This window comes from Macaca fascicularis, chromosome 5 (genome assembly GCF_037993035.2).
Source record: "Macaca fascicularis isolate 582-1 chromosome 5, T2T-MFA8v1.1".
Taxonomy (NCBI): Eukaryota; Metazoa; Chordata; class Mammalia; order Primates; family Cercopithecidae; genus Macaca; species Macaca fascicularis.
In genome coordinates this window covers 188,198,552-188,224,254 of record NC_088379.1, presented here as the reverse complement: position 1 = coordinate 188,224,254, position 25,703 = coordinate 188,198,552, and the positions used below count along the sequence as shown (strand labels likewise).

Here is a 25,703-nt window from a genome sequence, read left to right as displayed (position 1 = left end):
TGATAAATACTGCTACTGTTAATAATAAACCATTTTTATTCGATTAAGGGATGTGTATTGACAAGAGCTGGACTTAGGAGATCGCAGTGAGAAAGAAAACAAACACTAGAACATTTGCGAAAGAAGAAATCGTTGGTGAAGGATGCGGCCCGAGTGGTTGTGCTTTTCTCCTGTTTGTTCCACCATAACGTTTGTCACATGTGAATTCTTACAGCCCTCAGTGTGTCTGTGTCTATACATTTCCTTGCCCTTCGTCTGATAACAGTTCCCTGATTTCCCCAGGATTCTGCTCTTTTCCCTCTCGCAGTCCCTGGGGTCTGTATGGGGCTGGCCCCAATTGCTGGATCCAGGGGACACATCACCCAGGCCTGGTCACTGAAAGTTTATGAGACTTTTGCTGGAGCAACCAGGAAAAGAATGTGTGTATCTGCACAGAATGCAGAGCATGGAATGCAATCGTGAAGGAGCAGGCAGCTACAGAACCCAGAAATGGAGAGAGCGAGGGTCAGGTGTCAGCATCTGCTCTGTGCAGGCACCGGGATTCAGCAGTGAACAAGCCTCGGTCCTTGTGAAGCTCTGGTGAAGAAAACACCAAGACATAGTGATAGGTGGGTGGGTGGATGGATGGGGTACATGGATGGGTGGATGCACGCATGGATGGATATGTAGACCTATAGGTCATTCTTATAGTGATACGTTCTGTTAAAGAGAAAGGAACAGAATTAGAAACACATTAGGGGCTGGACACAGTGGCTCATACCTGTAATCCCAGCACTTTGGGAGGCCGAGACAGGTGGATCATCTGAGGACAGCGGTTCGAGACCAGCCTGGCCAACATGGCGAAACCCTGTCTGTCCTAAAAATACAAAAGTTAGCCAGGCATAGTGGCAGACTCCTGTAATCTCAGTTACCCAGGAGGCTGAGGCAGGGAGAATTGCTTGAACCAGGAGGCAGAAGTTGCAGTGACCCGAGATCTCGCCACTGCACTCCAGCCTGCGTGACAAGAGCAGCACTCCGTCCCAGAAAAAAGAAACACATTGGGACAGTACTGTTGTAGATGGGGTCATTAATGATCCTATTGACCTAGAGAAAGAAACTGAGGCAGAATTAATATAAGCAGAGAGTTTATTTGCGCCAAATTTGAGGACTGCAACCCGGGAGACAGATTGCAGTTGTCTCGAATGTATGCTCGATTAGCAGCAGTTGCCAGTAAGTTTTGTTTTGTTTTGTTTTGTTTTTGAGACGGAGTCTCGCTCTGTCGCCCAGGCTGGAGTGCAGTGGCGCGATCTCAGCTCACTGGGACCTCCGCCCCACCAGGTTTAAGCAACTCAGCCTCTGGAGTAGCTGGGATTATAGGCACGTGCCACTACGCCTGGCTAATTTTTTGTATTTTTAGTAGAGATGGGGTTTCACCATCTTGGCCAGGCTGGTCTTGTGACCACTCCTGACCTCGTGATCCACCTGCCTCGGCCTCCCAAAGTGCTGGGATTACAGGCGTGAGCCACCGCACCCGGCCAGTTGCCAGTAAGTTTTTAAAGAGAAAAAGAAGGGGCAGTCTTACATTGGTTCATTAAAATAACATGAAAATAAGCTACTGATTCACTACACATTGTTCTTTGTATCACGAATTCTAGGAAAAAGAAGATGATGGGTGAGGGTCACATTATATAACTTGTAATAACATTTTTTTTTTTTGAGACAGAGCCCCCTCTATCGCCCAGGCTGGAGTTCAGTGGCACAATCTAGGCTCACTGGAACCATGGGAATCCCCTCCCAGGTTCAAGCAATTCTCCTGCCTCAGCCTCCTGAGCAGCTGGGATTATAGGTGTGCACCACCACTTCCAGCTAATTTTTGTATTTTTAGTAGAGACGGGGTTTCACCATGTTGGCCAGGAGGGTGGTCTTAACGCCTGACCTCAAGTGATCTGCCGGCTTCGGCCTCCTGTAGTGCTGGGATTACAGGCGTAAGCCACCTCACTGGGCCTGTAATAACATTTTAGGCCATTTATCAGCTAGTCTGGAAACTACAAGGAAGAAAAAGGACAAAATGCCTTTAAATGAGGGCCCCGGGGCATGGCAGGGGCACGACTGAAGTCTCATACTCTTGTGTCTCTGGGCCTGATATATTTTGCATCTTTTGCGTAGGATTGCTTTGAGTTACTTTTCTTTTATTTATTTATTTATTTTTGAGACGGAGTCTCGCTCTGTCACCCAGGCTGGAGTGTGCAGTGGCACCATCTCCCCTCACTGCAAGCTCCGCCTCCCGGGTTCACGCCATTCTCCTGCCTCAACCTCCTGAGTAGCTGGGACTACAGTCCCCGCCTACACGGCCGGCTAATTTTTTGTATTTTTAGTAGAGACGGGGTTTCCTCGTGTTCGCCAGGATGGTCTTGATCTCCTGACTTTGTGATCCACCCACCTCGGCCTCCCAAAATGCTGAGATTACAGGTGTGAGCCACCGCGTCCGGCCACTTTGAGTTACTTTTCTTTCTCACACCAATGAACCCCTTTTTTGTCAAAGCTAGTTTGGGGGTGATTTCTGCCACTTGCAACCAAAGGATTCCTCATTGCCATTCTGTATAGCAAGGATTTTAAAACTGTGTTTTGGCTCAGCACAGTGGCTCACACCTTTAATCCTAGCACTTTGGGAGTCTGAGGGGGGCAGATCACCCAGGGTCAGGAGTTCGAGACCAGCCTGGCCAACAAAGCAAAACCCTGTCTCTACTAAAAATACAAAAATTAGCCAGGCGTGGTGGTGCACGTCTGTAGTCCCAGCTACTCGGGAGGCTGATGCAGGAGAATCGCTTGAACCCGGGAGGCGGAGGTTGCAGTGAGCCAAGATCATGCCACTGCATTCCAGCCTGGGTGACAGAGTGAGGCCCTGTCAAAAAAAAAAAAAAAAGGCAATTCATAGAAGAGTACTAGAAAACGGCAAGTAAATATGTGAAAACAGGTTAAGCTTTACTAGTAATCACGTAAATACAAACCAAAACGACAGTGGGATAACTTCTTTTGCTTATCAGATTATCAGTCTTTAAAAGTTTTGCCCACAGTCTGGGCGCGGTGGCTCACACCTGGATTACACCTGTAATCCCAGCACTTCGGGAGGCCGAGGCTGGCGGATCACGAGGTCAGGAGATCGAGACCATCCTGGCTAACACAGTGAAACCCTGTCTCTACTAAAAATACAAAAAATTCGGGCATGGTGGCGGCCACCTGTAGTCCCAGCTACTCGGGAGGCTGAGGCAGGAGAATGGCGTGAACCTGGGAGGTGGCGCTTGCAGTGAGGGGAGATTGCGCTGCTGCACAGAGCCAGACTCCATCTAAAAAAAGAAAAAAGTTTTGCCCGCATCTCAGCCGGGCATGGTGGCTCACACTTGTAATCCCAGCACTTAGGGAGGCCAAGGCGGGTGGATCACCTGAGGTCAAGAATTTGAGACCAGCCTAGCCAACATGGTGAAACTCCATCTCTACTAAAAAAATACAAAAATTAGCTGGGTGTGGCGGCAAGCACCTGTAATCCCAGCTACTCAGGAGGCTGAGACAGGAGAATTGCTCGAACCTGGGAGGCAGTTGCAGTGAGCTGAGGTTGAGCCACCGCACTCCAGCCTGGGCAACAGAGCAAGAACTCCGTCCCCCGCCACCTGTTCCCCTCCTGCCAAAAAAAAAAAAAAAAAAAAAAAGAATCTTGCCCGCATCCATGTTAGTAAGGAAATAGATCCTCTCATTCACTGTTGCTGGGATTGAATTACTGAAACCTTTGTTGAAAGTATCTATCAGTGTTTATTAAAAATGTTTAAATGCATGTACCTTTCAACATAGCAGTTTTACTTCTGGAAATTTATCTGACAGAAATAAGAGCAAGTTGTTTTCTGATATCCATCCACGCTGCCTTCCTCAGTAACAGAGCCTGTGACGCTGAGTTGGGCACATGGTCACCTGGAATAATGATGTTTCTCATCACACCTTAGAGTTAGGTTTGATCTTGCACTGCAGTTCTGGCAATACAATATGCACAGAAGTAGCAGCTTCCAGGAAGTAACCTGTAAAAGGAGGAGTGATGCTCTCTGGGACTTGTTTCTTTCTTCCTCCTGTAATACAGGCTGCTGGCTGGAGCTCTGGGAGCAAGATGGGCCATGCAGGATTCTTGGGAGTAGAAGCTGTGAAGGGCAGAGACAGCAAGGTAGCAGGAGCCTGAGCCCCGAATCCAGGGAGCGCCAGACCAGTCCTGACCTGACCTCCTCCAGACTTCTTGAACTTAAGACAGTGAAATATCTATCTTGGCAACAAACGTGAAAAAAATGGTCAACATCACCAATCATCAGGGAAATGCAAATGAAAACCACAGTGAAATACCATTTTACCCCAGTCAGAATGGCCCTTATTAAAAATTTTTTAAAGAAAGAATTTGGCACAGATGTGGTGAAAAGGGAACACTTATACACTATTGGTGGGGATGTAAATTAGTACAACCTCTATGGAAAATGGAATGGGGATTTATCAAGGAACTAAAAGTAGACCAACCTGCCATTCAATCCAGCAATCCTAATACTGGGCATCAACCCAAAGGAAAAGAAGTCATTATATCAAAAGAAACCTGCACGCATATGTTTATTGCAGCACAATTCACAATTGCAACGATATCAAACCAACCCAGGTACCCACTGATCAATGAATGAATATAGAAAATGTGGTATATGTATACCATGGAATACTACCCAGCCATAAAAAAGTGAAATCACGTCTTCTGCAGCACTTTGGATGGAACTGGAGGCCATTATCCTAAGTGAAGTGACTCAGAAATGGAAAACCAAGTACCAGATGTTTTCACTTGTAAGCGGGAGCTAAGCTATGGGTATGCAAAGGCATACAGAGTGGTATGATGGACACTGGGGACAGAGAAAGGGGGAGGGTGGGAGGGGGTGAGGAATAAGGAATCACCTGTTGGGGACAATGTACAGTATTCCAGGGATGGGTGCACTAAAAACCCAGATTTCACCACTACACGGTTCATCCATGTAACCAAAAACTACTTGTACCCCTAAAACTATTGAAATAAAAATAAATGAATGCAAATAATTTAAAAATCGATCTTGGCTAAGCCACAATTATTTGGGTCATTCTTTTGCTCTCCAAGCCCCGTCCTAACTAATTCGAATACATAAAGATGTAGGGTTGGCCCTCCATATCCCTGGATTCTGCATCCATGGATTCTACCAACCACAGATGGAAATTTTTTGTGTTTTAAATGGTGGTTGTGTCTGAACTGAACATACACAGATTTTTTCTTGTCATTATTCCCTAAACAATACAGTAAAACAGTAAATTAGGTAGCATTTACATTGTATTAGGTATTACAAATAGTCCAGAGATTATTTAAACTCTACAAGAGGATGTGTGTAGGTTCTATGGAAATACTATGACATTTTATATCAGGGAATTTCGTATCTGAACTTGGGGCATTGTAGAACCAGCCCTCCATGGATACTGAGTGACAACTATAGACACAGGTAGGTTTATTGAAGTGTTGTCTGAAATAATAATAAATAACAATCTGAATATCTGTTGATAAGGCACTGGTTGAGTCCATTGTGGGCCATTTGTTTGTTCATTTGACAGATTTTTTTTTTTTTTTTTTTTTGAGACGGAGTCTCGCTCTGTCGCCCAGGCTGGAGTGCAGTGGCCGGATCTCAGCTCACTGCAAGCTCCGCCTCCCGGGTTCGGGCCATTCTCCTGTCTCAGCCTCCTGAGTAGCTGGGACTACAGGCGCCCGCCACCTCGCCCGGCTAGTTTTTTGTATTTTTTAGTAGAGACGGGGTTTCACCGTGTTAGCCAGGATGGTCTCGATCTCCTGACCTAGTGATCCGCCCGTCTCGGCCTCCCAAAGTGCTGGGATTACAGGCTTGAGCCACCGCGCCCGGCCAGACAGATATTTTTGAGCATCTACTCTGAGTCTGGATAAAAGGAGACAAAACTGTCCCTTCATGGGATTCACATTCAAATGTAGAACGTCCAAATTATGGGATATGACGAAGTTATTAAAAAGAACAAGCCGTTATGTATGTACTATTGCTCTGGATACATTGCTTATTTATTCTGATTTATGCTTAGAGATGGAGTCTTGCTCTGTCACCCAGGCTGGAGTACAGTGGCATGGTCTCGGTTCACCTCTACCTCTGCCTCCAGGGTTCAAGCAATTCTCCTGTCTCAGCCTCCTGATTAGCTGGGATTACAGGTGTGCACCATCATTCCCAGCTAATTTTTGTATTTTAGTAGAGACGGGGCTTCACCATGTTGGCCAGGCTGGTCTCCAACTCCTGGCCTTAAGCGGTCTGCCTGCCCCGGCCTCCCAAAGTGTTGGGATCACAAGCGTGAGCCACTGTGCCCAGCCTGAATACACCATTTAGCTTAAAAGTTAGAGATATGCCATATTAACCTTTCATTTTTATTTTTAAATTTTCTGTACTCTTGCTAATCTGGCATCTTAAGGTGTTGCTGATCATGGAGAAACCGACCCTCCCAGGCTGGCTAATTCCTACAACAGCAAACGACTCCCCTGGGAATGCACTTCACATTTTCATGAATCCAGAGCCCATCCCTGCCATCTCCCTCCTTTACTGACCTCTGCCAGGTTGGGCCACTGTCCCTCTGCTCGAATCACACCAGGCCCAGGCACAAGCAACTGGGGTAGTGCCTATATCCATTATTCAGACTAGGCACTCCTGTACCTGCCTGTCCTGCTGACGCTGCATTGCCCATTTCCTCCCAGGAAACCACAATAAAGGCTCTTGGCCAGCCTTTGCCCTCACTCCTGCTGCCTCCTGATTGACCCTGGCACTTTCCCAAGTGGCCCTGCCTGTTATATGTTCCTCTCCTCTCAGGAAATGGGAATAATAAACTATCTCTTTTCTTTGGAGACAGACAGGCTCTCGCTCTGTCACCCATGCTGGAGTGCAGTGGCGCAATCATAGCTCACTGCAGCCTCCAACTCCTGGCTCAAGTGATTCCCCTGTCTCAGCCTCCTGAATAGCTGGGACTCAGGCGTGCACCACCGTGCTTGGCTAATTATTTTCATTTTTATTTTTGTAGATATGAAGTCTCAATATGTTGTCTCAAACTGCTGGCCTCAAGTGATCCTCCTACCTTGGCTGCCTGAAGTACTGGGATTAGAGGCACGTGCTGCCGTGCCTGGCCAAAACTGTGTTTTTAATAGCAGTTGTTTCCTGATTAGTTGGCCTCACCATACCTGAATAATAATGAAACCTACATTTTAAAACATATAGTGTGATCCTATTTTATGTTTTAAAAATCTAGAAATACATGTGTTTGCATGTGTTTCAAAAAATAAACGAAAATTCAGGGATAGAGATTAAAAAAATTGTTAACAGTCAGCTGGGCACATTGGCTCACGCCTGTAATCCCAGCACTTTAGAAGGCCAAGGTGGGTGGACTACTTGAGGCCAGGAGTTTGAGACCAGCCTGGGCAACATGGGAAACCCTGTCTCTACTAAAAGAAATACAAAAATCATCTGGGCAGGTGTGGTGGCACGCGCCTGTCATCCCAGCTACTCTTGAAGCTGAGTCAGGAGAACTGCTCGAACCCGGGAAGTGGAGGTTGCAGTCAGCTGAGATTGTGCCACTGCACTCCAGCCTGGGCGACAGAGCAAGACTTTGTCCCCCACCACAAAAATAAATTGTTAACCGTAATTATGCCGAGGAAGGACATTCCAACTATTGGAGGGTGACAGGCAAAGATGACTCATTTTACTTTAGGCATTCCAGCATTCATTGAATCTTTACAGAAGCATGTGTGGCTTTTTTAAGAAAATGAAATTTACAAATATATATATATATATATATTGCATTTCATTCTTTCGCTCTCCTCTCACCTCCTTCCTCTGTCACACCTGAGCTGTATACACCTGGGGCTTCTGGCGTTGTGCCCGGCAGCTCAGCCGTCTGCTCGGCCACACGTCCCCTCTGGAGGGCAGCTTTCCCTGCATCGCTTCAGACCCTCCCCATCTTCTCTAAATGTGTTGAAATACCTAGCCTGCTGAATGCACCTCTGTATCATTGGCATTGTGGGATTAGTGCTGTTTTGTTACTCGCAATCACTTGAATGGGATCTCCAGGAGAAAAGGAATATAGAATCTCAGAAGGCTGGTGATCTCTGTAGGTAGCAAGTCCCTGCACAAGAGTCAGGCATCCAGCACCTTGTCCTGTCTGAGAATGAAACAGGGCCTAGGATGGTTAGCCACAGTCGAACGGTGGGAGGAATAGGCCCAGCCCTTGACAAAGATCCTCACACTGAGATGGGTCAAGCCCTTGAAAAACAATAAATCTTTACTTGTAGGGACCACAGGGAAATTCAGTCCAGCAAACTAAACATTTGGAATCTACCTGCCTGGAAAACAGCTGGTATCATAGCCAAGCAGTTGGTGGGGAAGTGGAGGGGGTTTCCAATACACATAGGGTCTCGTCTGATAGTGGGACAGAGGAGTGGGGCTTGCGCGATGGATAGTTTCAGGGAGCACATTCTGGGGTCAGGCAGCCTGTAAGAGAGAAGTCAGCTCAAGTTCAGGAACAGGCAGCCACTCCTAGGTAGAGGCATCATGCTCTCACCAAATGTGTGTGGAGCACCTTCCCTGAGCCTGCAGGACCAGCAGGAGCGAGCCAGTACTCACCATGGCGATGACCTGGCTGGAGCCTGGGGCAGGGCCCTGCATCCCGGACTATTCAATGCTGAGTGCCAGAGTGTGCCTCCTGTCCACAGACAGGATGCTATCGACCACAAATCACAACGATGCCACTTTACCAGTCGTGTGACTTAACTTCTCTGAGCCTCATTGTTCTTGTTTCAAAAATGAAAAGAATGAACCCCAGCTCGTGGGGTTGCTGCAGTGTTAAACGAGTAACCCCATGTACTGAGCAGCCTCTCAATCATGCAGCCAGCTCACCTGCTTGCGCTGTGGGCCCCTGAGGTGCTGGGCGGTAGATGGGCTTTCCTGTGGAGTAACCAGTTTCAGAGATTGGCTATGAGTCCTTTGGAGACTTGACTAGCTCAAACTCCTCGGAGCTCAACTGGGCCTGAGGGCAGTCTCCAGATTTGACTCAAATTATTTCAAGGAAGGGGAAAAAAGAGACATCTGAAGCCCACGAAACTTACCTTGTTGGCCAGACGTGGTGGCTCACGTCTGTAATCCCAGCACTTTGGGAGGCCAAGGCAGGCAGATCACGAGGTCAGGAGTTGGAGGGCAGCCTGGCCAACACAGTGAAATCCCGTCTCTACTAAACATACAAAAACTAGCCGGGCGTGGTGGCATGCATCTGTAGTCCCAGCTACTCGGGAGGCTGAGGCAGGAGAATCGCTTGAACCTGGGAGGCGGAGCTTGCAGTGAGCCTAAACGGGGCCATTGCACTCCAGCCTGGGCGACAGAGGAAGACTCTGTTAACCTGCCACATACGTGGAGTGAGAGAGACAAGGATCCTCCAGGCTCCCAGGCCTTTCCGACTTTGGCAAATTCCAGCACAAATAGGGAAGGAAAACACTGAGGGCTGTCTCTGGTAAGTGAAGGTGGATAAATAATAGTGCTCCTTTATCTGGACCCTCCGATCTCAGGATTTCAAAGAATGCTAGACAAGGACCTAGTGGCAGGTAAGATTTTTCTCTGTTTTCTAGATGGGTAGTTGGAGGCTCAGTTGATAGATGGGAACAGAATCAAGAATGCAGTGTAGGTCAGACGCTTTAGAGCTGAGAAGGGGTGTCATAGATGCGTGAATGCAGGGGTTTTCAAATTTAAGTGTGCATCCGAATACGTGAGACGATCTTTCAAAATGCACACTCATGGGCCTCACCCCAGGAGACTCTGATTCAGGAAATCTGGGCGTGGGTCTTGGATTTTAAACCTTAACATAGGCTTTCAGGTGCTGTGTTTATCATACTCTGAGAAACTCTGGTCTAGGGAGAGTCGGGAGGCTGTGCCTTCTGTTCAGGGATTGGGCCCGGAGTGATGAGGCACATCTCTGGGTATTTTATCCAAGGATAGAAATCTATAACAATTCTACTATCCAACTTTATCCTAGAGGGAAAGGCATGACAGAATACACACTCAAGGGGCTTAGGCACACTCAGTGTTTCTTTTTCTTTTTTCTTTTATTTGAGAAAGGGTCTCACTCTGTTGCTCAGGCTGGAATGCAGTGGCATAATCATGGCTCACTGCAGCCTGGAACTCCTGGGCTCAAGTGATCCTCCCACCTCAGCCTCCCAAGTGACTGGGTCTATGGATGTGCACCACCACGCCCAGCTAATTTTTTTATTTTTTATTAGATATAGAATCTTGCTATGTTGCCCAGGCTGGTCTCAAACTCCTGGGCTCAAGCGATCCTTGGCCTTCCCACGTATTGGGATTACAGGTGTGAGCCACTGCACTCAGCCAAGACTCTTTCTATAAGGCCACATTCACAGGTCTCAGGTGCACAGATCTTTTGGGGGGACATCATTCTACCCATCACACCTCCCCCAACTCCCCACCACTATGGTCATTAGTTACTACAGTATCACTGAGAGTCAGTCTCCACTATAGCTAACCTCACAGGCAGGAACCACATGTAAACATAGGTTCTGTAACACCCAGTGCCTGGAACATATTAGGTACTCAATTTTCTTTTTTTTTCTTTTTTCTTTTTTTCTTTTTATTTTTTTGACACAGAGTTTCAGTCTTGTTGCCCAGGCTAGAGTGCAGTGGCGTGATCTCCGCTCACTGCAACCTCTGCCTCCCAGGTTCAAGCAATTCTCATGCCTCAGCCTCCCAAGTAGCTGGGATTACAGGCATGCGCCACCATGCCAGGCTAATTTTTCTATTATTAGTAGAGACAGGGTTTCTCCATTCTCCATGTTGGTCAGGCTGGTCTCAAACTTCCGACCTCAGGTGATCCGCCCACCTCTGCCTCCCAAAGTGTTGGGATTACAGATGTGAGTCAACGTGCCTGGCCGACGTACTCAATTTTCTTTTCTTTTTTTTTTTTTTTTTTGAGACGGAGTCTCGCTCTGTTGCCCAGGCTGGAGTGCAGTGGCGCGATCTCGGCTCACTGCAAGCTCCGCCTCCTGGGTCCACGCCATTCTCCTGCCTCAGCCTCCCGAGTAGCTGGGACTACAGGCGCCCGCCACCTCGCCCGGCTAATTTTTTGTATTTTTAGTAGAGACGGGGTTTCACTGTGGTCTCGATCTCCTGACCTTGTGATCCGCCCGCCTCGGCCTCCCAAAGTGCTGGGATTACAGGCGTGAGCCACGTACTCAATTTTCATTCAATACATTTTGTTTCATTGATCTGCTTTTTGGATAATCCAATAGTACTACTGTTTTATTAAGTATTTGTGTAGTTTAATAAAATGCATTACTTGCATTAACAGTTATTGGATGTAGTTACTTCTAAAATTGCATAGCTACTGCAGCATTCTTTAAAAGACACACTGCACTGCATGGTGGCATAAATCACTCCTCAGCACTCCTGTTTTTAAAAATGTCTTCCACTCTTTCCCATGTGCGAAAGTCCCAGACTTGTGGAGTTGTGAATTCTGGAACTGCACAAGTCAGGGCTCACCATGAAGCCAGGTTTTAGTCCCTGTGGGGTAGCTTCGGCAGCTGAGGGGGCATTGGTGTCCGTGGCAGTTGTGGTGGGGTCAAGGAGGCTTTGGTGAGGACTGAGGTCCGGGTGGAGGTGAAGGAACAGAGGGAGGAAGTGAAGGAGGAGGAAGAGGTGGTGGGGAGGAGGAAGAGGTGATGGGGGAGAGGAGGAGGCAGTAAGGGAAGAGGAAGAGGAGGTAGGGGGAGGAGGAAGAGGTGGTGGGGAGGAGGAAGAGGTGGTGGGGGAGGAGGAGGTAAAGGAAGAGGAAGAAGAGGTGGGGGAAGAGGAAGAGGTGGTGGAAGAGGAGGATGAGGTGGTGGGGGAGGAGGAAGAGGTGGTGGGGGAGGAGGAAGAGCTGGTGGGGGAGGAGGATGAGGTGATGGGGGAGGAGGAAGAGCTGGTGGGGTAGAGGAGGAGATGGGGGAGAAGGAGGAAGAGGTGTTGGGGGGAGGAGGAAGTGGTGGTGGGGGGAAGAGGAAGAGGTGGAGGAGGAGGAAGAGGTGGTGGGGGAGGAGGAGATGGGGAGGAGGGGGAAAGAGGTGGTGGGGGAGGAGGAAAAGATGGTGGGGTAGGAGGTGGTGGGGGAGGAGGAAGAGGTGGTGGGGGAAGAGGAAGAGATGGTGGGGGAGGAGGAAGAGGTGGTGGGGGGAGGAGGAAGAGCTGGTGGGGTGGAGGAGATGGGGGAGGAGGAAGAGATGGCGGGGGGAGGAGGAAGAGCTAGGGGGGTGGAGGAGATGGGGGAGGAGGAAGAGGTGGTGGAGTGGAGGAGGAGATGGGGGAGGAGGAGGAAGAGGTGGTGGAGTGGAGGAGGAGATGGGGGAGGAGGAGGAAGAGGTGGTGGAGGATTCCCTTCTGGTGGCCACCGGGGTGGTGGTGGGGTAGAGAAGGAGGAAAGCAGTCTGGGAAGAATGTGACAGTGGATCTGTATGGGCTGAGGTGTCTCACTGTGGAGGAAAGAATCAGATCATGCAGTAGTCACTGAGAATCTGGTCCCTGGAGAATCAGTTTATGGAGAGGAGAGAGTCCCCATTTCACCAGGAGATGACAGCATGGAGTCCCAAGCATGGAACCCCTTCCACATCAAGCCAGGGCCCAGGTGCTCTCCCTCGGGGCTGCCTCGGACACCACCGTCTCCCATGTCTCTGACATTGTAGGCCCAGGTGGTCTAGTCTAGGCCGTGGAGTCCTCCCACCGTTCTGGCCTTGCCTTATTAACTTGACCAAGAAGAGGACCAACATCCTTCCTGTGCTGGAGGGTGCTCGGCGGCAGCACAAGTGCCACGTGCTCATGGCCGTGGTGGATGTGACTTTGGCTGGTGTGGCCCTGCCAGGGCAAACCCGGATTGTGGCCCTGAATGCCCACCCCTTCCTGCCGATTGGAGGACACTGCGATTTCCACTGAGGCCAACTGCATGGAGTCCAAGCCCAGCAGAGGCCGTGTTTGCCTGCGACATGAAAAGGGTGGAACAAGAGAACGCGAAGCCCCGAAGCAGCTGCCCTAGAGCCTCACCAGAGAGACCAGCTTGTGGTCCTGGGAGTGGACAGGCCACCCGCCAAGGCAAAGACCTGAAGTTCGGCACATTCCGGATTGCCATGAAGTGTGTCGATGGTGTGGCCACGGGAGTTTCTTTTTCTCTTCTTATTTATTTTTAGGGGTGAGGGTGGGAGGGGCTGGATTGAGGAATTCACAAGGGGAGTTTTTCTACTAAAAGACTCATCTGTCACATCTTCTAGGCCAGGCATGGTGGCTCATGCCTGGAACGCCAGCACTTCGGGAGGCTGAGGAAGGAGGATCACTTGAGGCTAGGAGTTCAGGGCCTCAATTGTTTATAAATTACCCAATACAAGCTATTTTGTTACAGCAGCAGGAACAGACCAAGACAGGACCCATTTGCACTATTTTTCACTCTTGTCCAAGGTATGTTTGCTAGTATTTATTTATTTATATATTTATTCAGATGGAGTCTGGCTGTGTTGCCCAGGCTGGAGTGCAGTGGTGCGACTTCAGCTCACTGCAACCTCCACCTCCCGAGTTCAATTGATTCTCCTGCCTCAGCCTCCCAAGTAACTGGGATTATGGGAATGCACCACCATGCCCGGCTAATTTTTTGGTATTTTTGGTAGAGACAGGGTTTTGCCATGTTATCCAGGCTGGTCTCGAACTCCTGACCTCAGGTGATCCACCCTCCTCGGCCTCCCAAAGTGCTGGGATTACAGGCATGAGCCACCTCACCTGGCCTAGTATTTTATTTAGAATGTGTACATCTACCATAAATGATATTAGTCTCGTTTGGGTGTGCCCGCAGAAAGGTATTTGCCAGATGTGTTGGTGCCAGAGTTGTTCTGACATCAAGAAATGAACCGGAAAGCCTTCTTTCTTTTTCTGTGTGCGAGTGTGGTTGCAAAGCATGGACTATAGTAATAACCACTTGAGCTGGCCTCACTGAGTGTGTGCAAAGACAGCCCATGAAAAGAACAATTGGAAATACTGCTTAGGGGTGGTATTTTGCACTGGTGGACAGACCATTTTGTTCCTAGATGTTTGCAGAGCGAAACAGATTGTGTTTCTGCCTTCCCATCTGGCGAAGAGGGTCAGCGCTGCTGGCCTCATGGCTGGCTGGTCAGAATTTTGCAGGATCCTCCAGCATGCGTCCATGCCATCAGCAACACAGCCTGGAAGGTAGAGGAGATGCAGGGCGGATAGAGATGGGCCTCAATTCAATTCCTCTGAATTGCTTCATTTGCCAGGACTGAGGGAAGTGAGTGAGGCGGTGATTCAAAGGCAGCAGCATCTGTGTGTTTGAAGGCCTAAGTTGTATTGTGGAAGCACAGAGTTTCATTGTTGGCTTTAAAAATAATGTTCACAGCGGCTCTTAAAAAAGAAGAAGAAGAAGAAGGTTATAAGAGGCAAGGAGATTAGACTCTGAATCTAGTTTTCTTTATCTTTGCAGAAGAGAAGGTTTTATTTGAAAGGTTTTATCACCAGCAGGTTGACAGGCTACTGCAGTCACCAGCTCCATTTAGAACGGGACTGGAAAGTAATAAAAACCTCTTCCTATTTTATAGTTGCCCCTGTACCTGCCGGATGGACTAGACATTGTCAACTGTGGGGTGACTGGAATAAATGGAGAAAGGAATCAGAACCCCAGGTGACTTGTTACAGCCCTCTCTTTTCAGCTAGAGCCTGACAATCATTCATACTTTAACATATAACATGACAAATGTATACAAGAGAAAGCGAGGAAATGTCATGCAGTAAACACTGAACACTGTTCATTTCAATATATGGACATTTTAAACTAAATTACAGAAAGTTTTTTCCTCCTAAATTTCACCTCAGGGATTATGAATTAAATGTCATTCTGACATAGTTTTAAATGACCTCATGATGATTATCATCAGATTATCATGTGGCTGGAACAATTACATTACAATAGAAATAATTGCTTTCTGGCAGGTGGTCGGGCAGTTTCCTGATTAGATCTACAAATTCAATGTCAGCAAGCCGCCCATACACGCCCTCCCTGGCTCTCAACGAAGAATGCCCTCCTTCTCTGAGAGTCCAGCTTCTTGAAGCTTAGAGACTTTAGTAGTGAGACTCTTCTTTTTTTTTTTTTTTTTTTCTTTTTGAGGCGGAGTCTAGCTCTGTCACCCAGGCTGGAGTGCAGTGACACGATCTCAGCTCACTGCAAGCTCCGCCTCCTGGGTTCACGCCATTCTCCTGCCTCAGCCTCCCGAGTAGCTGGGACTACAGGCACCCACCACCACGCCTGGCTAGTTTTTTGTATTTTTTAGTAGAGACGGGGTTTCACCGTGTTAGCCAGGATGGTCTCGATCTCCTGAGCTCGTGATCCACCCGTCTCGGCCTCCCAAAGTGCTGGGATTACAGGCTTGAGCCACCGCGCCCGGCCTGACAAAGACTCTTCTACTGCCTTTCCAACATTTATAGCGCCCATGTCATATAGAACCATCTTTAGTTGCAAATGAGACTATCGGGTGAAGTGAATATTCTTAATACTGTACCAATGAAGGAACAGAGTAACAAAGTCTTGTGAATTAAAAAAAAAAAAATTCGGCCAGGTGCAGTGGCTCACGCCTCTAATCCCAGCACTTTGGAAGGCCAAGGCGGGTGCATCACCTGAGGTCAGGAGTTCGAGACCAGCCTGGCCAACATGGTGAAACCTTGTCTCTACTAAAAATACAAAAATTAGCCAGGCGTGGTGGTGTGCGCACCTGTAATCCCAGCTACTCAGGAGGCTGAGGCAGGAGAATCTCTTGAACCCAGGAAGCAGAGGTTGCATTGAGCCGAGATCATGCCATTGCAGTACAGCCTGGGCAACAAGAACAACATTCCATCTAAAAGTAAATAAATTGTCTTAAAAAAATCCCTCTCTCAGTCGATCTACAACACATAGGTGAATAATGCACTCTCCAGGCAAACACACCCTGGAAAGGTTGTGTTTTGGCTGAAGGACAGCTAGCAACCAGCCATGAGAAAGCGTGCACACACGGACAGCAGCTGCCTCGCAAAGACTGGTGAACAGGGCAATGTTCACGGGTTCGCGAATTCCAGAAGTATTCATGGAAACTCATGTTGGACACTCTTCTAGGTGCTAGGGATACAGCACAGAACAGAACAGACAGAAATGCCTGCTCTCCCGCAGCCTTTGTTCAACGGGAGATACAGATAATAAATCAGTAAGGATGTGGGGTGTTAGACAGTGGTCTGTCCTCAGGCGGGAAAGTGAGGAGGGAAGGGAGGGGGGCTCTACAGGGAATGGGTGGCAGTTTTTAGCTGAGGTGTCCAGGAAAGGCCTCAAGAGAAGGCAACATTTGAATAAAGACCTGCAGGAGATGGTGGGGCAGCCATAAGGGTATCTCTCAGGAACAAAGGCCACCGAGGTTGGGGCATGTTTGGGTATTGGAGGAAGTGCGGCAAGAGAACCAAGAGAAGGAGGAAGAAGGGTCAGAGATTCAGCGAGGGTCCAGGTACCGTGGGCCTGCGAGCCTTGTATGACCTTGGGTTGAATTTCAGTAACAGAAACAGATTGAATTTCAGAAACTGTCTATTGGAGGGTTTGGAGCTGAGGAATTCCGCGATCTAATCATATCTGAACGGAGTGGCTTGACTCGAGTTGAGAAGAGACCGCAGCAGGCAAAGGTGGAAGCGGGTGACGAGCCAGGAGGATCGTGGGAGCCGGGGAGTGGGTTAGCAGAGGGTGGATTCTGGACACATTTTGAAGGCGGAACTGACAGAATTTGCTGAAGACTGGAAGTGGGAGTGAGAGAAAAGAGAAGTTGAAGATGAATGTATCAAATATATCTCTTAAGATATTTTATCATATATATAGATTTTGTCTGAGCAACATGAAGAATAAAGTTACCATTTGCAAAAAAGCCCAGAGGAGCAGGGGTTTTTTTGGGAAGGATCATGGGAGGAGTTGATAGAAATGGCTATCAGGCCAGGTGTGGTGGCTCACGCCTGTAATCCCAATACTTTGGGAGGCCGAGGTGGGTGGATCACCTGAGGCCAGGAGTTGGAGACTAGACTGGGCAACATACCAAGATGTTTCCCTACAGAAACATTTTTATTAAATTTATATATATGTGTATATATACATATGTGTGTGTGTGTGTATACATATACACATATATATATATATATATATTTTTTTTGAGACAGAGCTCTGTCACCCAGGTTGGAGTGCAGTGGCATGATCTCAGCTCACTGCAACCTCCACCCTCCAGGTTCAAGCGATTCTCCTGCTTCAGCCTCCTTAGTAGCTGGGATTACAGACACATGCCACCATGTCCAGCTAATTTTTGTATTTTTCGTAGAGAAAGGGTTTCACCATGTTGGTCAGGCTGGTCTCGAACTCCTGACCTCAGGTGATCCACCCACCTCGGCCTCCCAAAGTACTGGGATTACGAGTGTGAGCCACCGCGCCCAGCCTAAATTTATATATATTTTTAATGGAGACAGGGTTTTAACGTGTTGCCCAGGCTGGTCAAAACTCCTGGGCTCAAGCGACCCTCCTGCCTCAACCTCTCAAAGTGCTGGGATTACAGGCATGAGCTACTATGCCTGGCCTAAATTTTTTAATGTACAAAAATTAAACTAAACTTAGAAATGGATATCAGGAGTCTGGGCACTTTAGGTTTCAGATGAGTGTTAGGCAACTGAGTGGAAGGTCGGCAGCTGCAAGTTTGCAGCTGGAGTTCAGGCGGAGGCCTGGGATGGAGGTGTAAATTCCAGTCGTCAGCGTGGAGATGGTATTGAAAGCGATCAGACCGGTGACATCGATGAGGGAATCGAGGAATCTGTAGCCCTTGCTTAGGGAATGATAAAGGGAGGGGCAGAAGAGTGAAGGAGACCAAGAAAGGGGCTGCCAGGAGAGTCAGGCGGTGGTAGGCGAGCATGGTGTCCCAGGGCCGAGTTTCTTCCAGGAGGAGAGGGAGACAGCTAGTCGGAAGCCCGCGCAAAGTCAGGGAGAACCACACCTGGAAATTGGCCACTGGACTCAACAACACGGAGGACTTTGGTGGCCCGAGTAGACCAGAGGAAGGGATGCATAAACCCAAATAGAGAGGCAGAGGAAAGGCTCCTGTGCCCCGGCCTGTTGTCTCGGATGTGTCCACATCAGCCTGCTCCTGAAACACAGCTGCACCTGCACAGACCCCGGCTGCCGGGGGCACGTGGTGTCTTATTCTGGGCCATGTGGTAGGCTTGTCATCGGCCCTGCAGGGGCCTGACCCAGAGAGCTCTGCCAGCGCCCACCAGGTCACCTCTCTGAAATACGCAGAGGCAGGCTGGCAGCAGTGGGAACCTGACTTTCCTGAGAGCCTGCGCGGAAAAGGCGATGAAGCAGGAGGGCTACGAGGGATCACTGCAGGATGAGGCTTCCTTTGGGCAGGAGGCATAGACAATGACAAGCAGATTACAGTGCGGCGGCTGCCTGGGGGCGGGAGAAGTGAGAAGCATCACAAGAAAAAGAGATGGAGACAGTGGCAGAGTCAGGTGAACGGTGGGGCCCCAGAGTTGTTGGTTTCCAGAACCACCCACCAGCCCCAGACCCTCCAGGATCCTCCAGATCCTTGCTCACCCATCGCTGCATGTCTGCACGTGAAAGCCCCAGTGCTTGAGCTAACTCGAGGACAAGAAAAACAGCCAAACACCACAGCTGCCACAACTTTACTAATGCGCAGCATGATCTGGGCACGATGTGGTCACAGGCTCTTGAATTAAAGCAAAAGGACATAAACAAAATAGTGAATGCCGCAGGAAGACTTAGGATCCCAGAGAAGCTGTCAGGATTGATTTACAGTGTGATAACGAAGCGCGGGTCTTCCTGCCTGTCTAACAGGAAGGGTGTCAGTGTCTTACTGACTTCTTCCTTCCTGGCTTGACTGATCATGGGATGAAGTGAGGAGAATGATGGTTCATAGTGTTCATAGTGATGCTATGGAATGATTTTTTGCTCTTTTAGAGAGACCAGGTAGATGTCACCCTCAAACTGTGAGCACCGAGTGAGCCAGGGCCTTGGATTCCTGAGGTTTAGTGACCAGTGACCAGGTAGCAGGCTTTTTTTTTTTTTTTTTTTTGAGATGGTGTTTCGCTCTTGTTGTTATTTTTTTTTTTTTTAGATGGTGTTTTGCTCTTGTTGCTCAGGCTGTTATACAATGCTGCGATCTCGGCTCACTGCAACTTCTGCCTCCCGGGTTCAAGGGATTCTCCTGCCTCGGCCTCCCGAGTAGCTGGGATTACAGGCACCTGCCACCACGCCCGACTGATTTTGTATTTTTAGTAAAGACGGGGTTTCCCCATGTCGGCCAGGCTGGTCTCGAACTCCTGACCTCAGGTGATCCGCCCACCTCAGCCACCCAAAGTGCTGGGACTACAGGCATGAGCCACCGCGTCCAGGCTGCAGGCATTTTAAAAAGATACCTGGTGTCACTAGACCTTTGACTGGGGTTGTTATTTTTATTGAGGTCAGCGGTAAAATTTGGTTTTTTTTTTTCACACTTCCTGTACAAAATTCAGAATTTGTTATGGTTCTGAGCACTGGGGTCAGCTATCAGGAAGATTCTACAAGGGATCACGAAACTTCCCAAACTAAAGCATCTTAGTTTTTTAGGATCTCTGTTTTAGGGCACTAAAGGAAGAAGTTTCTAGATCTATTCCTGAACCATGGACATTAAAAAAATATTAACTGTAGCCCCTAGATTTTTGTTTTGTGCTATGTGTGCTGAGTTCAATACTTATTACAATGATGTTTATCTTTATTTTATTTTAATTTTTTTTGAGACAGAGTCTCGCTCTGTCACCCAGGCTGGAGTGCAGTGGCACAATCTCGGTTCACTGCAACCTCCACCTCCCAGGTTCAAGCGACTCTCCTGCCTCAGCCTCCCAGGTAGCTGGGATTACAGGCATGTGGCACCACACCTGGCTGATTTTTGTATTTTTAGTAGAGACTGGGTTTCACCATGTTAGCCAGGCTGGTCTTGAACTCCTGGCCTCAGGTGATCCACCTGCCTTGGCCTCCCACAGTGCTAGGATTACAGGAGTGAGCCACCGCAGCTGGCCTTATGATGTTTATTGAACACCTACTTTGTACCAGGTTGCATAACAATCATGGGAATGCCACATGAGGCAATGATAATGCTATTCCCGTCATGGAGTGTGGCATAGAAACTCAGTGCCTCACAGTACAATCCGAGGCACTCACACGCTCGGCAGTAAAACCTCCCAGGAATGATTCTGGCTTACAGCCTATTAACTTTTACCACTGCCTTAATACAAAGAGAATTTTATTACCCATTTACCCAGAGGGTTAAATTAATATTTACAAGAGTCATGGAGGCTGAGAAGTATTGTGAAATGTCTAGATGTGCCTTGTCAATGCTGGGTTTTTCTTTGTCATCTCGTGGTCTCTCAGTGGTGTTAAATTAACCTAAACTTGGCCCTAGGACGCCTCCACATTCGAGCCCTGAAATAACAAACTGCAGCCTGACTTAGTTCAGAAACTAACTGAAAACCTATCATAGGAGTATACTTCTGTAACAAACAGCAGAGCCTCAGCTTATTACAGCAGCTGAGCTTCAGTCAACCATGGGTGGCCAACTGAGTCAACTTAGGCAAACGCACAGCTGCAACCATTCAATGCTAGGCTGCCCTTCCATTTTCTATCCTCAGCTCCTGCCTGACCACCGTGCTGTCTTTCCAAGGTGCTTTGAACCTGTTCCAGTACAGGGGCTGCCTGATTCTGAAATCACGAATAAATAATCAATTAAGGTTTTTTTTGTTTGTTTTTATTTTTATTTTTGGAAACAGAGTCTCGCTCTGTTGCCCAGGGTGGAGTGCAGTGACACGATCTTGGCTCACTGCAACCTCTGCTTCCCGGGTTCAAGCCGTTCTCCAGCCTTAGCCTCTTGAGTAGGTGGAATTACAGACACACACCACCACACCCGGCTATTTTTTTTTGTATTTTTAATAGAGACAGGGTTTCACTATGTTGGCCAAGCTGGTCACAAACTCCTGACCTCAAGTGATCCACCCGCTTTGGCCTCCCAAAGTGCTGGGATTACAGGCGTGGGCCACCATGCCCGACCACAATTAAGATCTTTAAACTAAATATGTTGTCATTTTGTCTTTTGACCATTGTGACAAAAAATACTTATTACATCTCCCTTATTTAAATAGAATCAATAGGAACCCCTCCTGGGGCCACCGTCTCCCCAAAGCCTGTGCAGACAGCTGGTCTGCTTAGCTGGATGTCTTCGTTTTGGGCTGGGAAAGCTCTTCAGAGGCGACTGAGTGGGGCCAGTTGTGTTTTGCCCACACTATATGGCCAAGCTGGAAATCAGTCCCTTTAGGAGAGGCAGAGAATGGGGTGGAAACCTGCGCTTCGGAGCCCCTCTGGCACTGCAGAGACGGGCTCCAGGGACCAAGGCGCAGGGTCTTGTTCTGTGTCTTCTTAGCTGTGTGAATTTGGGCACAAAATTGAACACGTTACCGAGCCTCAGTTTCCTCATCTGTAAAAATGAAATGGCCAAGTCAGAGGGTTGTGCAAGTTCTGATGAGATGATGCAGCTCATGACACACATTCATGAAACGCCAGCTTTTTCTCTGCGAGGCTCAGCCCTCTCTCCCCTGCGGGAGCGGTCAGCGAGGAGGGGCCAGGAGGGGCCAGGGCTGCCGCAAGCAGGAGGCCCAGGAAGCCGGCGAGGTGGTAATGAAGAGGAGGAATGAAGAGGAGGAAGGTGGGATAGAGACAGGTCCAGAGGCCCCAAGGGATGGTTCCACAGCCCCCACTCTCGGCAAGTGGCAGGAGGCGGGGAACAGATGACAGAGACGGTTGGCCCAGTCATACCCCATGGAAGAATGCAGGCTTGAGGCCGGAAAGCGGCCAGGGCTCTGCGTTGCTGTCGCGCGTGGGTATCAGGCTAGTATGAAGCTATTTTGTGACATAGGGATTCAGGCATTGGCATTTCCCTGCTCACGTTATCACCTGAAATATAATTACCTCATCTGACAAGTGATTTTCAGAACGTGTCCACTGAATATCCTGTGACCTCTTTTGATCTCAGGGAAGTAGGCAGGGAAGGTGGGATCCCCTGCCCCCATCCCCATCTCCCATGATAGGAGAGAAACCCAGATAGTGAACGTCAAGGTCCCAGTGCAGAGGCTGAGCACAGAGCCACCACGGGCTGAAGGACAGCCCAGACCTCCTGACCCGATGCAGTTCTCTCCCCTGGAGCACAGTTCTCTGTCTTGTGGTTGAAAGACCAAATCTGCAGTGAGGGCTCACCAAGGGCAGCTCACTTACACAGCATGGTTTGTTTGAACTGATTTATCTCTGTAGATACTGAACACACACACACACACACACACACACACACACACACACACACCAGAAACTCAGGGGACCAAAGGCTTAGGCAGGTCCCCTGAGTGAGCTCTGAGCAAGCTGCTCTCTGCTATCCAGGGCCTACATCCAGACCAGGAGGGCACCAATGGGCAGGTAGGTTCATACAACAAAAGGAAAAGCCAAGTAGGCCACAGCACAGCAATAATACAGCACTAACGACAATAGCTTATGTGTCCCCAATCCAGCCTCGGACATCGATGACAATTCCCACTTACTGAGGATTTGCCTTGTACATGTGCTATGGTTTTACAGGGCGATTCATTGAGGAATTAATTTGTGTTTTCCACGTTGTCGTTCTTGCTGTTGTCTTTGTTTCTCCTTTGCCATCCCAAGTATTGGGCTCTCTAGTCTCATGCTGGGGATTGTGTGAAATCTCTCCTTCAGGGCACAAGACAGAGCCCTTGGAGGGCAAGAGGTGGAGGGTGCAGAGTGCCAGAGGCTTGGAGACAGCTCCCAAGGCTGGCAGCGGAATAGATGCGTGTGTGTGTGTGTGTGTGTGTGTGTGTGCGTGCGTGCGTGTGTGTGTGTGTGTGTGTGTGTGTGTGTGTGTGTGTGTTCTGCTGGTAATAAAGACAAGCCCTCCTCCATCAGCGTACACTCAGCTCCCCCAGGAAGGAGGAAGGAACCCAGAGGGCTGGGCTGGGAGGGGGCCCTGGGAGGCCTGGCCCTGCCCTCTGTGGGTGACAGTCTTAGGGACCAGGGTAGCTGGGCACAGCGAGGGCTTGGCATCACCCTGATGGACTAGGGCTAAAGGCCCAGCACTGGCTTTCTGGACACCACAAGGTTACCAATGCCTCTTATGTTATCCTAGAGACAAAAAGGAGACCTCAAATTCAACGGATTGAATTTCTCACTGTAGAGGCAAGCTGATTTAATATGATTTGGGAACAATCTGAATGTGGCACTTTTTTTTTTTTAATACTCCAAGTCTATGAGTAAAATTTATCACCATTAAATGTATATCACCTCAATACAAACTCACAATAGTCTTATGAAGTGGGTGTCACTGACGTCCCCACTTTGCAGAGGAGGTTGAGTCTCAAAGGGTTAAGTAACTTGATCACTCACAGCAGAACTTTCAATGCAGACCCGCCTGCTTGGGAAGGCCACCTTCCCTGCATCATCCGTCTTTGGGTAATAATTGGTTATGGAATTTTCATTCCTGAATTTGGCGAAAACTTTATTCTGACATGGTTTCTCCTGAACTCCTTTATGAGAAATTGAATTCATGGTCTAGCACCCATCGTCCCGCCTCAGTTGGTCACAGCACCTGGACGCACAGCTCCCTGGGGGAGTGGGGGACGGTGGGCACTGAGGCCTGAAGAAGACCAGGGCCCATACTGCCCACCAGCTCCCCGCCCCAAACGCCCTCCTCACCTGGGTCCCCTTTGGTCCGGTGCTGAGCTTCCTGGCATCTCCCTTCCAGAGGCAGAAGCTGTTTTCCTCCCTGACAGGAGGGCACAGAAGGGCACAGAAGGTGTCACTCATCACGTGCCCCCAAGCCTCTTCCTCTTAGCTGTGCAGGGAAGGGCAGTTCACGCTCGGTGTTATTTAAAAACTCAAAAAAAAAAGAAAGAAAAGAAAAAGAAAGAGAGACAGAAAAAAATGAAAGAAAGAGAAAGAAAGGAAAGGGAAGGAAGGAAGAAGGAAGGGAAGGGAAAGGAAGGGAAGGGAAAGGAAGGGAAGGGAAGGAAGGAGGGAGGGAGGAAAGGAAGGGAAGCAAAGGAAAGAAGGAAGAAGAGAAAGAAGAGAAAGAAAGAAAGGAAGAAGGGAAGGAGGGAGGAAAGAAGGGAAGAAAGAGAAAGAAAGAAAAAGAAGAAAGAGAGAAAGAAAAGAAAGAGAAGGAGATCTCTAAGAGAGTTATTTGTAACAGTTTGGTAACCGGAACAGAAAAACCTTTGATAAATTCCCTGAGAGAACTTTAATCTTTCTCCTCTGTCTTGAGGAGAGATGGCAGCAGGTCAGCCCTGAAACAAGAGGACCCTCATCAATAAAACCCTGGTCCAGGAGGAAGGAAGTGGGGTCTGGTTTCCACGGTGGCTATAAAAAATCGCGGCTTTGTTTCTCAGGACTGCTCTTCCAGAGGCTGTAAAGCACGGTGCTTTGCTTTGGCAGGACCAGCGCCTTCTGAAGACAAAGGGTTGTTTTACCGGCGCCGCGCTGCGCCCCGCCACCCCGGAGCTCCTCCGAGCTCGCCCGAGATTCCGCCCTGAGGCCACTGGGTGGCGCCCGAGGAGCCGAGATTGCGGTTGAGGACGTCGCTTGTCGCTTCTGCGGGGCCTGACTGGGCACAGCAGTCACAGAGGTGATGCGGGAGGAGACTGCGTGGAAGGGGAGTGCGCGGAAGGGGAGCGGGCCAGCCCCTCCACAGCCACTTGCAGCGTGGATAGTCCAGGTTTACTCTCTCTTACATAAAGAATGGAACACATATTTTTTTTCTTTTTCTTTTTCTTTTTAACTGCCCCTTGAGGAGCAGGGCTACCCCATAGCAGTATGCCCAGAGTAGCCAAAAGCTACTTTTTATTTTATTTTATCTTATCTTATCTTATCTTATCTTTTTTATTTTTTGAGACAGAGTTTCGTTTTGTCGCCCAGGCTGGAGTGCAGAGGTGCGATCTTGGCTCACTCCAACCTCTGCTTCCCGGGTACAAGTGATTCTCCCACCTCATCCTCCCAAAGTTCTGGGATTACAGGTGTGAGCCATCATGCCTGGCCTGCATAAAATTATTTTAAAATATTTTATAAAATTACCTTCAGGTGATGTGTATAAGGTGTATATGAAACATAAATGAATTTCGAGTTTAGACTTGGGTCCCATCCCCAAGATATCTCATTATGTATATGCAAATATTTAAAAATCCGAAAACCTTCCAAAATTCAAAACACTTCTAGCCCAAGGCATTCTAGATAAGGGGTGATCAACCTGTATTTGGAAAATGCTATTTTTATTGGTCTGTGGAAGACCGTCTGAGTTAAGAGTTAGAGCTCAGCTGCAGGCACATGTAGCTTCCAGGCCGGTGGCCTGGCGATGGCTTGCTGCCCCCACAGTCCCTCCTGCACGCTCGCAGGCACAGAAGGAGCTGGCGCGGTCCTTTGATTAGGCACTTCCTTCCTTGCTTGGTTCCCTGCATCCCGTGAGCCCCTTCAGCCCC

At 48.7% G+C, this 25,703-nt stretch overlaps 2 long non-coding RNA genes and 1 pseudogene across 2 annotated transcripts; 2 read left to right on the top strand and 1 right to left on the bottom strand.

Moving 5' to 3' along the window:
• Positions 1 to 265: 265 nt before the first annotated feature.
• On the top strand, positions 266 to 5,089 carry LOC135971043 (uncharacterized). The gene is made up of 2 exons (XR_010587095.2): positions 266 to 608; positions 4,103 to 5,089. It is a non-coding gene; the product is annotated as an uncharacterized lncRNA (long non-coding RNA).
• A 6,512-nt stretch (positions 5,090 to 11,601) lies between these two features.
• Positions 11,602 to 13,193, top strand: LOC123573488 (rRNA 2'-O-methyltransferase fibrillarin-like; annotated as a pseudogene).
• Positions 13,194 to 13,421: 228 nt separating this feature from the next.
• Positions 13,422 to 24,956, bottom strand: LOC135970832 (uncharacterized). The gene is made up of 3 exons (XR_010586684.1): positions 24,448 to 24,956; positions 23,929 to 24,067; positions 13,422 to 14,495 (listed from the first exon to the last, which is right to left on the bottom strand). It is a non-coding gene; the product is annotated as an uncharacterized lncRNA (long non-coding RNA).
• Positions 24,957 to 25,703: the final 747 nt, after the last annotated feature.